Source organism: Symsagittifera roscoffensis, chromosome 5 (genome assembly GCF_963678635.1).
Source record: "Symsagittifera roscoffensis chromosome 5, txSymRosc1.1, whole genome shotgun sequence".
In the NCBI taxonomy this organism is placed as follows: Eukaryota; Metazoa; Xenacoelomorpha; order Acoela; family Convolutidae; genus Symsagittifera; species Symsagittifera roscoffensis.
In genome coordinates, this window is record NC_087066.1 from 65237000 (window position 1) to 65249547 (window position 12548).

At 32.9% G+C, this 12548-nt stretch overlaps 2 protein-coding genes across 6 annotated transcripts in view; one reads left to right on the top strand and one right to left on the bottom strand.

Annotated features, from left to right (window-relative positions):
- Nucleotides 1–12548, top strand: part of LOC134846912 (prelamin-A/C-like) — a 401765-nt gene that overhangs the window by 236493 nt on the left and 152724 nt on the right. The gene's annotated exons all lie outside the window — the stretch shown is intronic.
- LOC134845717 (uncharacterized) overlaps nt 1–12548 on the bottom strand; it is a 56066-nt gene that overhangs the window by 8864 nt on the left and 34654 nt on the right. The window lies entirely within an intron of this gene.

Below are 12548 nucleotides of genomic sequence, written 5' to 3' on the forward strand. Positions count from 1 at the left end.
ATATACAGAATTTATACAATTTTATACAGATTATATACAGATTATATACACTATAAAATCCATTTTATTTCCGTTTAAATTTTCTAATGTAAAATTTCGAATTAAGAAAAAAGTTTTGTTACCTGTCTCGTTTTAATGACAATAGCCAAAATCGATTAAAACAACATAAAATTGTCAAAATAAGACAAAAATTGAAAATTTTGTATGGCCAAAGCAAAGTAGTTGTATTGTAAGATATTGTTTAAGTGTTTGTTTGTGGTCGTTGTCGGCAGGGTGAGGGGAGTGAAATCGAAAAACAAAACTGGAAAATCGGAAAATCCCAGTAATTCCAAAATCTCACCAAAGACGAAAATTGAAAATCCCAGTATTGACCTAATTTTTTAGTGTTTCATACCTTATCAGGCCGAAATAGAGTCCTTGAGACGAGTTCTTGGCCTAACATTTTTTTCTTTTGTGCATAGTTTAGAAAAAGTGTCAAAATGAGCCCATTTTTAGCTATTTTTGTCTATGTGTCCGAAAGTAAATCAACCAAGTTTCAGACGTCGGAAAAAATTTCCGATAGCGCATTCGACTCGTAGTGGCCAGTTTTTGAAATTAATTGGGTAGAAATATCCAAAATTTTGTTTTCAGCTTAGCGTCTCGATTGCACACCATTGCACACCGGGGTGCAACGATTTTCAAAGATTTTTTCAAGATTTTTCAAAGATCGTAAAGATTGCTGGGCCTGGGTAGTGATGATTTCCATGAGATTATTGCATATTTTGTGCCCAAAACCTTGTTTATTTTGATGATTTGTTGATTTTGATTGTTTGTGTCGTTTATTTTGAATTCAACTTTTGTTTTGAGATTTCAAACATCATGATTCTAAGAGTAGACAAATCAATTTTCTAGACAATACAAGACTGTTTGTATCAGGGCGAAGCCCTGAACGTTCCGATTGCCTTTTAAGATTTATGGAGCAGTAATAACATTTAAAAATTCAATGAAATATAACAAAATCAAAAAAAAAATTTTTTCTAAAATTTGAACATTTTTATGAAAATAGTCCCCCCACACGCCATACAAAGAACAAAAGGATAGATTTCGTTCCTTGTAACAAACAAATTACGGCAAATAAGCTTCTTTTAACCAACTTGGAACGATTTCTAAGACGGATTAACTCTCCGCTTACGCGTTAATTGTCCCAAATTGGTCAAAATGGCAATCTTTAAACCCCCGTAACTTTACGAAAAATAATCACAGGTGAAATATCTTTTCAAATTTGAGCTCAGGACAACAATACCTTTCCAATGATGTAAAAAAAATCCGTCAAAAATGGCTAGTTAAAAAGTCGAATTTTGTCTGAAGAAAAAAAACCCACCCCGAGCACAAATATTCCGTTACGTTCGTATCGAAAGTCGGAACAATAATCCCTTTGATGATATTTGATCGATTTTATTTGGTCCGTAAAAAATGCATTGCCGTCGGTTTTAATCGATTGTATACAGATTCTATACAGTTTTTTTACCGCTAAAAAAATCCATTTTCTAGACTATAAAATCAGTTTTTCTGAACTGTATAAAATCTCTAAATTATCCATTTTTCTTTCTAATTGGGTCATCACATACAATTGATTTTTTACTAGTAGAAAATCTGTATAAAAATATATTATAATCGATTGCAGTCTTGCAATGCGGATAGTGAAATAACTCAACGGCTAAACAAATGCGATTTTGTACCTATTAACGAATCCCCCTTTCTTTTGAAAAAAGGGGAGAAATTGTTAAAGATATCCATTCTTTACATTCACGAAAATTTGAGCGCCAATTTTCAATTCATTTGAAAGCGATACCAAAAACAAAGTGTCATCTTTTTGAGAAAATATCTGAAAATTACTTGCTCCGCAGAATGGTTTCTTATTGGAGCTTCATGACACTCGGAAAATTAGATTGATTGTCTAATTTCCAACCAATTGATTTCAAAAGACGAAAACCGAGCACCCAACAAAAAAGAAAGATAGCCTCTTAAATGAAGCTGTACTTGGTCTAGGTCCTAAATTTTTAATTAATTACGATATCTTTTTTTGATGTTTTTCAGAATCTGGGCCAACTAAGTCAGTGATACTACTTTCTTTATTTAGCTTAGAAATCACTTAAACATGTGATCAGATTTCTAATGTGATCAGATTTCTAACAACAAAATTGGGTTATTCTGAGATCAAAACAAATATTTAGAAATTATATTGCAGACACATTTTCACAGCTGGTATTTCCTTTAATCGGTTTTTTAATCAGGGCTTTAGGCTTTTAGGAACCCTTTTTGGCGTCCCAATGGTTGTTTTTAGACCCAGTTAAGAGGCATACTCTCCGACTTCGCACAACAAACATTTTCTTGGCCGGGTTAACTATAAACAGACTTGTGATAAATGAAAATACAGAAGCGACAGGAGCTAGAGGGAAAGAAAACTCTGCGAAAGTAGCCAGGCTTCCCGGCCAGTCTTGCTATTTGGATTCGCCGCTGGCTATTTATCGTTGCAACCAAGTCCTAAAAAGAGTGAGCCTAGAAATATTTGTAAAATTTGAGAGAATGGCAGCATGGAAGCTGAGAACCCTGCCAAAGTACTTATGATGAAATCTTCTGATCTAACACATAATTGCCATCCGTATACCAAAAGCAGTAAATTAGCATAAGAGTGTTCTGTTCATATAATTCGAGTTTGGCTGCATTCGGATTGGTTGAAAATTCGACTAACACTTAATCTACTTGAAAATTACTCCTCCCCCTTTCAAGAAACGGAGGGGGGTATGGTGGGGTAATTGTTAATTGTTTTGTACACAGGCGGATTTAAGGGGGACGCCCCCCTACTCAGGGATTTGACCCCCTGCCGACCCAAAACACAACTTTTTTGTCCAAATTTTAGAAAAAGTGCCCAAAAACGGCTTTTTCGACCTGTTTTTTTTTTAATTGGTCCAAACAGGGTCTTTATAGTGTTCTGGAACCGCTCGGAAATTTCGTCAACCTAGAAAAAGTCGACAAAATGTTTCATTTGTTTTGTAGAAGCCATTCTAGCCGAAAGTGTAGCCTACTTTATTTTGCTATTGATTTGAAGCTTATGTTGTCGTTTTTGAAGCCGATGATTCTTAGGCCAATTCTGTGGAGTTACAAAAAAAAATATAATTTTGACCGCACAACATTGCTATTTTCTCATAGCATCTTCAGTGCCAATGAGCTAAGTTGGCTCAAGTCAGTAGAAGGCCCAAAACTGAGTTTTTCTTAAGAAAAAGGGAACTAAAGCTGTTGGCAATATCATTTCGGTCAACGAATCTAACGAAGTAAATTCAGCTAAAACTGCTCAGTTTGACGACCGAATTCTGTTTATCACTGACTTCCACACGTAAAAATGTGTCCGAAAAACTAATTAACCTAAATAGTTTTTGACCAATTAAATTGCCTCAGGTCACCGATATTGCCAGCAATTTGGCATTGACTATACAAGCAGCAGTTCTTCTATATTTTTCTTTCGAGCAAGTTTTCGAGCTCGGAACTTTCTAGTTCTCATTTCTCAAAAACTAATTTCATTTCTCGTCCAAACTTCAGTCTGGGGTTTATTCAATTGCGACTGCGGGTTCTCTCAGACAATAATGGGGTTCTGCTTCAACCCTGAGGTTGATGATTTTTCATGTGGAAGAAGCGCAGGGGTGGCAAACAATTCAGGTCTAGACTAACATTGCCTTGGGCTACTTGGGTCTAGAAGCGTGAATGCTTTACCTAAAAGTTATCGAAAGGACCGAAGTTGTCTCAAGAAATCTTCAGAAAAACAGAAATGATAGTGATGCTCGTACCAGAACCCATGGCTTGAAATTATTAAGCAAAGGTTTTTAAGCACAGTAGGTTTTTTAAGCACAGTAGAAAAAAATACACACACACACACACACACACACACACACACACACACACACACACACACACACACACATATATATAAATACTCGTTTTTAGAGTAAGTTAGTATAAACATCTTTATCCCGAGAGAAAAGACACCCAACATTCGAACTGAGCAGCTCTCGAAGGAAAATAGCTGTTATACACCCCTTCCTATTAACTGTTGATATTTCTTTTTTTTTTCTGAGCTAAAAAAGGAGTCTTTTCTGTTATAAAGCCTAAATTTGGTGATTTTAGCGGTTAGTTTGAAGCCTACATTATAATTGCCTTTGTGATTGGCTGAAGTAACGAACTCGAGCAACGAGCACATGTCAATTTTTCTACCTATCATCTTCGAGTTTAATTCTGACTCGGATCTTACACGGTTTAGTAATTGCCCCAACTAGAAACCCTAATTCAGACCTAAACTACTAAATCTTATCACTTAATAACTTTTAATGTCTTTAGTCCCGGAGCAGTCAAACGTAAAGCTAAACAAAAATACAATTAAATTTGATAGTAATAGAAGAAGCAGAAGTCATATATTTGATAGCTTAAGTAGAAATGATAAATTTAAATCCTTGTCAAAAAAGTCTCTTCTAAGTAGCAAATCATGGATTACTACCCAAGTAATCAAGTTTTAGGGTTAAATTATTGCTATAAACAGTGAAGATATATGCACTGAAGATTAATAAGAGGCCACGCCTGAAAACTTTTCTTTGAACCCCTTGAAGGCGCCGACGAAGAAAGACTTATCCACACTCAATCGACCAAACCCTCTAAGAATAAGTTCAATTTCGTACATTGCGTTTTTAAAATTAAAACAAGAACCAAATGATGAGCCAGTTTTACTTAAGTAAAGATACAAAAAATCTATGGTATTTGTCAAAAATCATTAACTTCGTAGTGGAACCTGATCTAAACTACATTTTATGATTGGATAAATTAAATGTTTTACCAATGTAAAGTATTTAATATTAACCAATCATGATCCATCTAACTAACAACCCACTTATTTGTAAGTGCTGAAGTTACTTGTAATTTCAGCACCAGAGAGATTTGAATTTAACTTAGAAATTAGTTGGACTCTCCCGAGCACTTCAGCAGCCGCAATAAACCAGTATACCCTAGATCTATTGAGCCTAGCAGAGACTAGTTAAACAACCTGAGACTAGATAGTATAAGAGTAAGATTAGGATCGGTATTAGACTAAGAAGTTGCACGAATCTATCCGGCCGAAAATAAGATAGCGTGACGAGCAGACGGTGTACCCTATCCGAAATTACTCTATGAGTTATACCCCCCAATATCATAACTCATCTGGTGCGACCATAAGTCTCGAACAAGACCTTAATAGATTAGAATTAACCAAAATAGATTAGAAATTAGACAAAAACATTTACAAAATGTTATACGACAATAATTTAATCGAAATGTCTCTACGACTCAATAGATCAGAGCCAATATTCCGAACCATAACAGAACTACCCGGAATTGGAAGAAGACCTCGAACCAAAGACGACATACGACAAAGTAGAAACTTGCCGTATAGTTATATGATAGTTCGGCAAAAGCCAGAACAAACTTTTATATTTCGAATACTACTTGCAATGAATTTAGATTTCCATTTGCAAACATAAAACCTTGAAGTTACTCTTCAAAATCATTTCAGGCGCTAAACAAAATTATTAATATACAATAACGATTGATAAAAAGATCTAAGATCGTTTTCCTAAAACTCTGCAGTAATATACAATATGTTTGAAAAATATTTATTGAAAAATAAAAATAAAAATTAGTAGCATGACAATAAATGGTTAGTAATCATAAATCATCCTGTTGTTCCAGCTCCATCACCTAAAACATAACAGCAATCATAACCCCACTAATATCATCAAAACACTAAATCTTTCCTTTACACATATTTAAAATTTTATTAAAACTTAAATTCACTTAATTTTAAAACCAGATCATCAAGGCTTATCCTTGGATCTTAAATCATTTTCTACTTAATTAAATTTCAAATTTGATCATCAAGGCTTATCCTTGGATCAAATAGAACAACTTTGTTCTCCCCCACCCACTTAATTAGTGTCTAACGACCTCAAACGTCGATTCACTACCCAACCCTTTCTAAAGACCCAAGACTAATAGAAATTTTTAAACAAAACTAATCATTCAAATTAGGATAAACAGTGAAGAACTTCGGTTATTCATCCTTCACTTGACCCCCCCTCTTACCAGACCCAGGATAAATCTTAGACTTAGTAAGTTTAAAATAGTATCTAACGAACTACTCGCGTTCTAATTATACCTGAACCTTGTGGATCGATTTACTATTCTCCAACCCTTGAACACAATCACTACCCCTAAGTAAGATTAAGTAAGTTAACACCTTAACTTATACTAGCCACGAGAAAGTAAAAAATCATTCTTCGGAATCGATATACTTTTCTCTCCAACCCTGAACAAACAGACCCAGGTTAAGCTAACCAAAAAATCGTAAGAACTAACAGTTTAGGAAAATAGAAATCATTTAACAACCTTTTGCATCCGTCATTCTAAACCTTATGTCATTTAAAAACCTAGGAAATAAACAAACAATCGTTTTACACAATTGTGAAATAGATAACAAAAAATACGACCTTGTAATCACACCTCATACACAAACAGTTGGATACATTCGAACAAAACGACAAACACTAAAGAGAAAAATAATAACTAAACAAAGACAAATAACACGAAAAAGATTTTCAAAAAATCGAAACGCATTTTCAGAATCAGAAACCAACAGTTTAGACGAACTTTACAAACTAAAAGAATCAATAGATAGAAATTGCCCAATTCACGATCAATTATATTTTTCTGACTCAGAAACAACTTCAAATTCATCACAAAGAGGAAAAAGAAGAATAAAAAAACAGTACAAACACAAACCAGTACATCTATATAATTGGAATCAACCAATTAGACACATTAATAATTATATATTAACAGTCATCGAACGAAAAAATGAGCTCAACGCACACCCCAGGTGAAGAAAGTCCAGATGATGATGAAATCTTTCCTTTTATAGTAGACGCAGATACTGATAGAGGACAACACATATTTTGTCAAAATTTACTCGTAAATTTATTTGAACCCGGAATCAGTCCATGTAAAACAGAGTTCCCCGATGTAAAAATCAAAAGACAAATCATAGATCACTATCTAAAAGATATATGCAACATAACACAACAGTATGGAATCTACTCCATAGAATTTACCTCACCAAACCATAATAATAGAAAATATACAATTCAAACAGACGACCTTGATTTAGAATTTTCAAAAGTTTTTTCAGAATATATAAAAAGCATCCAATATCATAACTCACAAAGAGCAAACTCCATATTCACCAATGAAGTTTTCGCAATAATATATAGTTATATTTCGATATTAGAAAACGAAATCCCAATAACAAATGTCTCACCGACAGAAACATCTAAACATTTAAGAGTACGACATGAAATCACACTACTCTCTAGTTATTTAAACATCATTAAAGAAAATTTCACGAAAGACGACGTTTCACAACATACAAAACACGATCTACAAAAAATTTTGGCATGGTTCATAATAGATTATTTCACACACAATATTGATTTAATTGCACAAGCAAGAAAAAATTTTAGACCCCAAAACTCGAACGATGATACCGCTATCACAGAACAATCAGATTATGTTTGGGACCCCGAATGGTCTCATTCCGCATTTATAAGCTTCCCACAAACAATCTCAAGTCAAGCAATAAGTACGATATCTTACATAAGAGATTATGTAAAAGTAATACCATTAACCATTGATGCAACACCATTAAACTATAATACATTTTTACCCGATACACAAAATAATAGTTTAAACTCTACAGTTATACACAATGAAAACCTCAATGGAACTAGGAATCTTACTCAACAAGATATCCAGACACCATCACACTTCATAAATGAAGAAATTGTACACACAACAACTACACAACAAAGTATTTCACCAATACGCCCAAATTTAACAACACCAAGAAATACAAATCCTTCACAAACACAGGTAACCTTACAATCAACCGTTAAACCTTCGGTTGCCCCTAAATATTCACATATGGATTACCAAACATACAGACCCATGACAATACCATCAAAAACACGCAAAACATTCACTAGAAACAACTTTGCAGACCATAATTATAATTATACACATCCATCAAAAACATATAATCAACCACAAAGAAATTTTAACCAATATACAAGATCTCGAAATTGGGATAACCCAATGGCCCAACCTAATTCAACAAATTTCCAAACAAATCCTCCACGGGATCAGAGTGAAAATTACCCATTTTTTCAACAAAATAAAAATAAAAAACAGACATCTTATCAAATGGATTATTTATCCTCAGATGATGATTTCTTACAACCAGATATATTTGCACAAAATACTCAAGAATATCGTAGACAAGGAATACAGAGAACACGTACAAATCATAGAAATTTTTCTCCACAACCAATAGATGCACAAAATCAACAACCAATTCAACAACAAAATCCAATTAATATACAATCTTTTCAACCAATTCAACAACAAAATCCAATGACTGCACACTCGTATCAAGCATCACAAATGCAAAATGAAATACCACTCCCATATTATCTCCAACAACATGAAATAACAAGAAACCAACTTTCAAATTTTTCTCAAATGCCAAATGCAGCAGAATCATTACAAATGACAATGAATCCATACCTTATGGGTGGATCATCAATAACATCAAACAAACCTTTAATGGTTTTCACAGGAACAGACCCTGAATACTCTGTAGAAGATTATTTAAATGCAGTAACAGCAAACCTGATTTTAAATATTGGACCTGAACCAATTAATACGCCACTACATCAAAACTGGATACATCGACGCACAGCGTTAATACAAACAACCTTAGATGGCGCAGCCCAAAAATGGTTTTCAGTACTACCTCTAGAAATAAAATCAAACTGGAAAAGATTTACACAGGAAATTTCAAAAATGTTTGACTCCGAAAGAAACAAACAACAACAAAGAGTTTTATGTAATGAAATTCGCAGATTACCAAACGAAACCATCAAGCAAATAGCAGTACGAATCGAAACACTAGTTCGAAAAGCATATTCATTAAATACACATGACTATAAAAACACAAAGATGACAGAAATCTTAATGATGACCTTAACACCACAATTAAGGAAAATAGCAATAAAAAAGAGAGCATCCCATCCTTCTTCAATTAGAGAACCAGATTTAGATTTTCGAAAACTAGTAGACAAATTAGAACAAGCAGAAATCACGATGAAACTAGAAGAAACGGAAAATCTGAAATTACAATACGTTAACAGAATTGAAACGACTCCCACTAATATTAATAATATACAGGAATCAGAGACAGACCTCGTTGAAAAAATCACTGAAATACTCAATATCTACGAAAAGAACCCAAACTTTAAAGGCAAACCATCTTTCAAAAAATGGTGTAATTATTGCCGACGATACGGACATAGTATTTCCGAATGTAGACAAAAACAGCAAGACAATCAAAATAAACCTCAAAAATATAAAGAACCAAATAAATCATTCTATCAATACATGAAAAAAGATCAAAATCTACCGAACAAAACAGTCCACAGCAACAACAGTTCAGGAAAACCACTCCCGAACAATACAAATTATACAAGAAATCAATCACCATATAACTCAAGTTATAGAGGAAGATCACCAGAACGAAGAAACACGTATAATTCATCACAAAATCACTACAATAGACCAAATAGTCGAAATAACTACTCCAGATCAAATTCAAATACACAACGATTTGTTTCTAGATCTAATTCCCAATCAAGAAATAACTACTATCCAAACAACCAATCACGAAATTCATCATACAATAGGAATAGAAACTACTCCTATAATCGAAATAGAAGTTATTCAAACAACCGAAACCAGAATTACCCGAACAATCAATCAAGGAATAACTCATATAATAGATCGAACTATAACAGACCAAACAATAATTACCAAAACAGATCGCGAAATAATTCACAAAATCGACACTCCAGTTATAATAATCGTTATAGAAATTATTCCCAATCACCACACCGGAATAATAATAACTATAATAATTCTAATAATCGCCACAGAAGTAGTACACCTAAACATCAAAGACAAATCAATCAAGTACAGTCAAATCCAGAAACAACATCAGACCCTCCAGGTATTGATGACACAGTAACTGATACGTTACAACTCAATCAAATAAACTGTACATCATCAGATTCAGAAAATGATACTGAAAACACTCTTTCTATCAATATGATAAAAGTCGAAAATGACTATGAATCTGTCATATATGAACAACCTTTTTCATCACACATATATGAAAATCAATCAGAATTTCTTCAAAATTATTACACTACACCCATGAATTCCACACCAACGACGCAAGAAACAAACGAGATTAACACTACAGATCAAACCAATAAAAATACCAAAACAAAATGCTTGAATACAAACCACATTTATCAAAATATACAAAAAGAACAACCCAAAGAAAAAATTTGGACAATACCATTTCTCTTAGAAAGCCCAAGAAATAAAGAATTTCAACCACCAGACCTTGAAATAGATTTTTTAATTGATTCAGGAGCAGAATCAAACATAATAAACATCCCCACATGGAATGAAATAAAAACTTTACACCCAAAGCTAACACCTCTTGAAACCTCCAGTAAGTTAGCAACAGCACAAGGATCAACATTGATAAACTACGGAAAAATCCAATTATTTCTCCTCCCCACCAGAACAATGGAACAAAGCAAAATTTTAAATAAGCCATTTAAACAAATATTCCATATCACTGACATTAAATATAATATCATTGGAATACCATTTATTTCGAAGTATATACCAACAATTAACATACTAAATAGTAAAATATTAATCAAAGATAAATATACAAAAACAAAAGAAACATCCTTAACATTTTTTCAAAGATTAAATAAACAACCACCATTCTTTTCAAAATTCTACCCGATATTTAACAAACAAAGAAAACACCTAAAACCACTATCAGGAAATATCTATAATTTTTCAATCAAACAAGTTCACCAATATGATAAAGAACAAAACAAACAAAAATTTTATATGTCAGAATTTGAATTCAAACCTATTCACAAATTTTTCAAAATCACAATCTCATCCATAAAATATTTGAAAAATTCGAATTCCGATATCATTTCCTTACATGTCTATAATAACACACCTTACCAAGTAACATTACCTTTAGGACTTTTAGGATATTGTGAAACCAACGCTACAATATCACCAATACACGAAAAAGCCTATCGCGTAAATAATATACTCCAATTACTAGATATTTGCCAATCTACAATTCTTAATGAAGAATTATCTATAAATAATATAATAAGTAACGAAAACAGAAATACGGATTATTTCACAAAAACTCCATATTTCAAACCTACATTCAACATAAGTAACTACACAGAGGACCAACAGAAATTTTTAACAATGTTTAATTTCCAACATTCACAAATAACACAAGACGAATTCGAAAAATTAGCCAAACAGCTAATTAAATATTCATCAGTCTATGCAACATCAAAATTCGATGTTGGGAAAATCAGTTCATCACTACATCTCCCGTTAAAACCAGACGCAGTTTTCAAAAAACAGAGAGCAAGTAAAGTACCAATTCACTTACATGATAAAGTAAACAGATTACTCGATATTTTAGAACAATACAACATTATATCACCAGTAAACAAAGAAGAACAACCAAAAGGCAACACATTTATCAACCCCGTTATCATTCTAGCTAAAGGAGAATCATTAAAAATCGTTCTCGATGCTAGATACCTCAATTCACTTATAGATGAATCAAAATGTAATTGGCCCATTGAACCAATACAAGTTATTTTAACAAAAATAAACGGCAAATACTTTACAACCGCCGATATGAATAGTGCATACAATCAAATGCCACTAGATGAACAATCACGACGTTTAACACAATTTATTATCGGAAACCAACAATATGAATTCAACCGCTTATTCTATGGAATATCCATAGGACCAGCAGCATTTTCAGCTTTTATGAGCAAAATTTTTAGACCACTAATACTCAAGAAAAACGCAATCACCTATTTAGACGATGTTTTTATGCAATCACAAACAAAAGACGAGATGTTCAATGTTTTAGAAAAATATCACCAAATACTTCAGAACGAAAATCTGAAGGCCGCCCCCGATAAATCACACTTCTTTTTGACAAGAGTTAAATTCTTAGGACATAATATAGAAAGAAAAACAATCACTCCATTGAAATCACGCATTGACGCTATTCAAAAACTTCAACCACCAACAAATAAAAAGAAAATCCAAGAATTTCTTGGAATGTTAAACTTTTTAAGTAAATATGTTTATAAAATGCAATTATATCTACGACCATTTTATAACATCCTTAGACAACAAAATAATTTTGAATGGAACACAGAACATCAAACACGATTTGAAGAAATAAAGAAACTTTTAACTGAACAAATTTCAAACACAATTCCAGATTCAAATCA